Source organism: Lactuca virosa, chromosome 3, assembly GCF_052849685.1.
Source record: "Lactuca virosa cultivar CGN04683 chromosome 3, Lactuca_virosa_CGN04683_v6, whole genome shotgun sequence".
Taxonomy (NCBI): domain Eukaryota; kingdom Viridiplantae; phylum Streptophyta; class Magnoliopsida; order Asterales; family Asteraceae; genus Lactuca; species Lactuca virosa.
In genome coordinates, this window is record NC_136428.1 from 167,515,561 (window position 1) to 167,521,905 (window position 6,345).

A 6,345-nucleotide genomic window follows, 5' to 3' on the forward strand; every position below is an offset into this window, starting at 1 on the left:
TAGTTAGGATGAGAACCTTGGAAAATTCTTATTTGCATGTATATTAGAGAAAACATAGATCCAAGGTTTCTAGGGTTGCATGTACACCAGAGGAGTGTTAAATGCTCAAAACCCATCAGTGGTATTAGAGCCAGGTTTGTTTTCAATTATACATGATGCTACATGTTTTTCCAAAGTTGAAATTCTGACATTTTTGCTTCTGACTGCTCACCACGACGTGGCAGTATTTACCATGACGTGGTGATGCACCTGTGTGCAAAATTTCGAGTTTTGCTGCTGGAAATGGACTAGGATCATTACCCTAAACTGTTTTGGACTTATAAACCTATTTTTGATGGTGTAATGATTATGCTAATCCATTTACAATGGTTATTATCAAAAATTTTAAGTTTTATATATGTTTATATGATTCTTGAAATTGTTGATATGAATGTTCGTGCTTATGAATTTTAGTAAGATCATAGGAATTATTTGCGAATTGTTTGATGACATAATTCTTGATCTAAATGTTATTGATGGATTCCATAATTTGTCCTCAAGTTATGGATTACCAAAAGTCACTTCTTTAAATTGTCATTAAAGAACCATAGGTTACATAAAGTGAAGAGTCTTCATTTTTAATAAACCATTAAACTCATAAGTTATGAATGTGAAAGGTTTTGAATAGTTTCAAAAATTTCCCTCAAGTTTTGGAATTTGTAAAATCACTTTTGAAAACTTTAATTCCAAACCCTAGAGTTTTAATAGTTTAAAATTCAACCTTATATTATTATAATGTTATAGGTTTAATATATATATATATATATATATATATATATATATATATATATATATATATATATATATATATATATATATATATATATATATATATATATATATATATATATATATGTAAGAGTAAGTCAGTCTTACCGTTATTAGGCCTCATTCACGAAGCCGGTCTATAAAGGGGGTATAAGGTTACTGCCTATAAAATGACAGTTTAATGGGTGTCCACTCTCACCCACCGCTTCCTTGACTGGTGGAGGGTCGTTAGCCGAATTTGTAGGACAAGGACTATAACTCTCATTAAAAGTATAATGATAAATATAAAGTAACTAAACCTTTTATAAATTCCCAATCTTAGTTACTTTACGAAAATGTGAAAATGGTGCTACCCCATGAAATTACACTTTGTACCTTACCAAGTCCTTGGTGGAGCGTGTGTGGGTAACCGGTACACTAACATGGACTAGTAAGAGTGGCAAAGGGTGACTTAATGTTTATCATTGATCGGTGGAGCGCGTGTGGGTAACCGGCACATTGATTAGGTGATAAAATGAAGGGTACCAAGTTAATTTGCATGGTTATTCACACCTTGTTTGGGATCCTCGACATCCCAATCACAAACTTGAGAGGGCACAACCGAGATTTAAACATGCCATTGAAGAGTTCAATGAATCTAAAAAGATCTCGGAGTTTCAATCCAATTAAAACCCAATATCCTATTAGGTTTTCATGGTGGAAATTGGTGAATCGTCATTCACCTACCTTCAAATATTTTATAGCTTGGATTACGACATCCCTCTTCCAAGTTATAAAATATTGTGTTGGGTCCTAGCCTTAATATTTCATATTGGGTGTTATGCTAAGGACTTAAATTAACTAACTTAAATTTCTCCCATTGTAGCTGTCTGGTTTAAACAACTATGATCTTCCCAAATCTCTTGGAACAAGCTTTCCTAATGAAGATGATGTCCCGCGATTGGATCATGGAAATCATACTTCTCTTCCTCCACCTCCTCCAATTATTCTCCCTAACCCACAAGTTCAAGGTCACTCAATTCCTATTGGCAAGCAAAGTCTGTGTGTGCTCACATCTTGGAGATGAAGTCATATATAGACAGGCCGGGAGAGTTGGGTGTCTAAGTCTTGAGGAAGTTGGTTGTTGACTAGGTTCTTCAATCATTTCCTAAGTCACATAGTGAGTTCCTTTGGGACTACTATAGACCATGACATGACCCTTAATGATCTTACCTATTTGCTTGATGTTGCTGAATCAGCAATGATTTAGGGCACTGGTAAAGCAAATTTGATTGGAAGATCTACTTCCCAAACCTTCATGGACATTGACAATGGAAACACTGGAAGTCTAGAAAAGTCTTCTCTTCCCAATGGAAAGGGATCGGCCATAGTCAACTCGATTGACCAAATGGTAAAGAGAAAGGCTAAGTTTGAGATAGCCCCGTGTACCATTCCCAAAGAGTCCATAGGTTTCTATTGCCAAAAGAATGGGGGATTGGTTGCGAAGCTGCCCATTTACCTGAAGAATCATAAGGATTGTAAAGTCAGAATGTATGACTCTACTTCAGGTAAGTCCACTACCTAACTCTATTAAGTTCCTATTTGGAGATTCGTATTACATGATGTGACTAGGTCACATTTTGATGTTTTGTAGAATCGAAGAAAGGAAGCTAAAAGGAAGAGTAATCTAATTCTGATCGTGAAGAGATGGATTTCAATCGCATGATCTGAAGATCAGAATCTTGAGCTGCTACTTAAGAGGTATGATATATTGCTTAGGAATAGATAACAACATAGTTTTCAGTTGTATTTGCATTGTAAGGATAAGTTTTTCCTTAATTATAAATAAAAGGAAAATTTTTGATTTTATTTTTTTTAAGTATCCTTACAATGGCATTTGAGAAAAATTGTTGTTTATATGATTCCATTGCTAGCAATATTGGAAAATGGATTTGATTCTTTCATTTGTGGTAGTGTCATAATTTACCAAATAAGGAAAGATTCTCGTCACCCAAGTTTCAGTTGGATAGAAACTTGGAATCATGAAACTTGTATTGTATGATGAATGAGAATTTTTCATCTTTGGAAAATTAAGACTAATTCCTTGTTCACATGTTCGTGTGAGTCAAGTGAAGGACTATAGGATCGGGTACACTTGGTTGTGCGCTGGCCAGGTCCACCACAAAGAACGATAAGGCTATTCGTCATGATTTACTAAAGTTTAGTAAATATGGTTGTACTTACAAGTTTAAGTGTAATTCTAAAACATTGGAAAAGTTTCAATGTAAGGCAGAACGAATAAGAAGAATCAAATTAGGCAGAAAGATAAAAGTTTCTCCAATCTGAAAAGATGGGAGACTACTTGAGTATCTTGTTTTATTATTATCTTAGTTATTATGAAACCATATCACAATTGATTCTCTAAGGACATCTTAGTGCATTTGTTTGACTAAGAAGAGGAATCGTGAATTGTTGAATTGGTTAAAATCAAAAGGATCAATCATACTTCATTCCAAAACAAGTCTTAGAGTCATACTCCAAGATTGTAACTTGAGTGACATAATCCTTAAAAGGTTTAAAACACTTATCAAATGTAGAGTAAAATGTTTTATACTCTTGTACATATGAAATTGGAAAGTTGTGATGTTTTTGGATAAAACAAAGACCAACTAAGACCAATTGAGTGAAGTGTTTATCTTGATAAGAATCCGCACTAACTCTTGAATATTTGTTTTGTAAAGGAATGGTTCTTGACAAGAGAATATTAATTGTCAAGAACTAATCAAGAATAAAACCAATTGTTTATCACTAGCACACGACTTGAGGTTTATAACCTATCGTGTTGACATATTCTTGTTTCTATGCCTATTCCAATTAAAGTTGACTATGCATGTGAGTTCTATGAGTTCTCAGTTGTTTGCATAACTACTTGGAAGCAATGGTAGGCCCTTGTACTGCCGGGTGGCAAGAAGTTAAGATTGAACAAGTTCAGTCCATATGAGTTTGGATTTGTCACTAACCTCCTCTCGTGATTATGTTTTTGACAAATTCATATGGATAGGAACTCATACACCATAAAATCTAAGTGTCACAAGGTTTCTCTCCGATTCATGAAAATGATGGTGAGGACACGCTTTCACTAAGTAGATTTTAAGTAGATAGAAATTGTGATATTTGCATTCTCAAAGTCGTTAGTGGAGTGTGTGTGGTTAACCGGCACACTAACATGAACTTGTGAGAAATGGAAATGGTCTAAACAATTGAGACTATGATTATAACATCCCTTTTCATAGTTCTAAAAATTGTTTAGACACACATGTGAGTTATTTAAGGAAAGGTGTATGATAGTGATAAAGTCTTATCAAAGCATCTCGTATTAGAAATCTGAACTTTGGTAAGAAAGTCAATAAAGTATTGATTTCTAAATGTCCAACTGATTTCTGGATACATGTTAAAGCTAGTGGGAGCATAAGTGTTATGCTAATAATGGTTATTATGCTAGTGGGAGCATAATGATTATGGTAAGTGTTGCAAGTTAGCAATGTTAATTATAGAAAACAAAAGTTTCAATTGGGAAAAGTTGTTTTGCTATAATTAAGGGATAGGAAATTATACTTCATCCCAATTCTAAAAGCTTAAATTGAGATATTAATCATCTCTAGTCAAGGATATATATATATATATATATATATATATATATATATATATATATATATATATATATATATATATATATATGAATTTTATGTTGGAATGGTTCAACATAAGGGAATTCTATATATATTGCGTTCTCAAAATTCGATTATGATTACGACATCCCTCTTCATAGTCGAATTATGAAAACATGGCAAATAAAAAATAAAAATATTGTAGCAAAAGACTGGTCTAGTATCATGTTTTTATGTGAAACATCATGAATCGTGTCCCATATGCTTCAGGTATAGGATCGATTTTATTTGCTATAATATTCATCCGTTCTAAATTTTTCAAATGCCTAGGGCATTAAGAGGGAAAAGGAATAGAATTGGATATGACTAAAATCATTAAGCAATTGTCGAGGACAATCTGAGGTTTACCAAAGATTGGTTGCTCATGGATAGTTGGAAGTATGGTGTAAATTTTTGGAAAGGACCATATTGACATATTATGAAAAGAGGCAACTCTTGTTCAGAAGTGATAGTCAAAAATGGGAATATGGAAATGTTTCGATAAGTGGAAGTTATTCTTTAAATATGTGTAAGATTAGGAAACTTAATGCAGGAAGGATGTTCAAAGGAATATACTGTGAATGTGAGACTTTGTTTCCATGGAATTGCTTTCCATTGGAATACTTTGTAAATGTATGTTGCCAAGTCTTTGTGACTTTTGTGCATAGTCATTACAAGAGGATCAATGCGTATAAGTTTAGAATCTAACAGATTTCAGTAAATGCCAAAGAATCTTGTATTCTTACATTTACGGTAAGGATTTGGGATTGTGAAATGAGCATAATTGGAATCATGTTCAATTGGTCTATTTCACAAAGTAAGGATCATAGACAAACATAGTGTGCATATTTGGAGTATAGCCTAACTATTGTTTGGACAAACATAGTGTGCATGCTTGGAGCATGCCATGACTATTGTTTCAGTTCAAGTATTAAGTTGATTATTTGAAACATTATACAATGAATAATGAGTAATCAATATGGTGTTTAAATAAAAGGTGTTTTATTTACTCTCAAAGGAGCTTGGGGCCATATAGGATTAGTATTATTCTTGTGTTTCACTTTGCATGTTTTGACTTTCCGAATAACTAGGTTATTCAAACTCTCCATAGTCAATCATAGTTTGGAAGTAGGTGTGAATCAAGACTGTCATGAATTGGGTTTGTATATGTCTAAGATGTTAGACATAGCAAAATTTACTAAAACATTCATGAGTGCTCATAAGTTTTGAGTATTGGATTCAACCCACGCTCACTTCTATCACTTCATGGAATTTATCTCGAGTGATCGTGAGACGGTAATATCATATAAGTCTTCAAACCTAGAGATATGAGTTGTTGATTATGAGTTGGTTGTGCATTGATTGTACGAAAACGCATCGGTAACTCGATGTTATAAAACGTACTTTTATGTATGATTCAACAAGTAGTTAGTACAAGCATATGAGTCGAAGTTTATCTGTTCCTTTTAGTCCTTGGAGGAGTAAAAGTGATATCTGGCCCCTCGATGATTTTGTTTTGTCCCATGTGCCGGGACCCGGTCAGAACCAAATTGATGTGTTCAGTTTAGTTCTATGTCAAACAAATCGGAAATCTGGGCCCATCGATGATCACTTATCTTAAATGGCGCATCATCATCATCTCAGTTCTGCGAGACTTTGAAAGAGCTACGATTGCTGGTCGGTTCTCGAAGTCATACTTGCAACTATAGTTATTAGACTTATCCAAGTGGCAGACTGTTGGATAAGGTGTCTAAGTCCATAACTATATTTGGTATGTACTTGATCCGGCTTGGCATGGTCCATTTGGGTTGCTCGGCATCTCAACATTTTGATAGACAAAACCAGAAAAAGG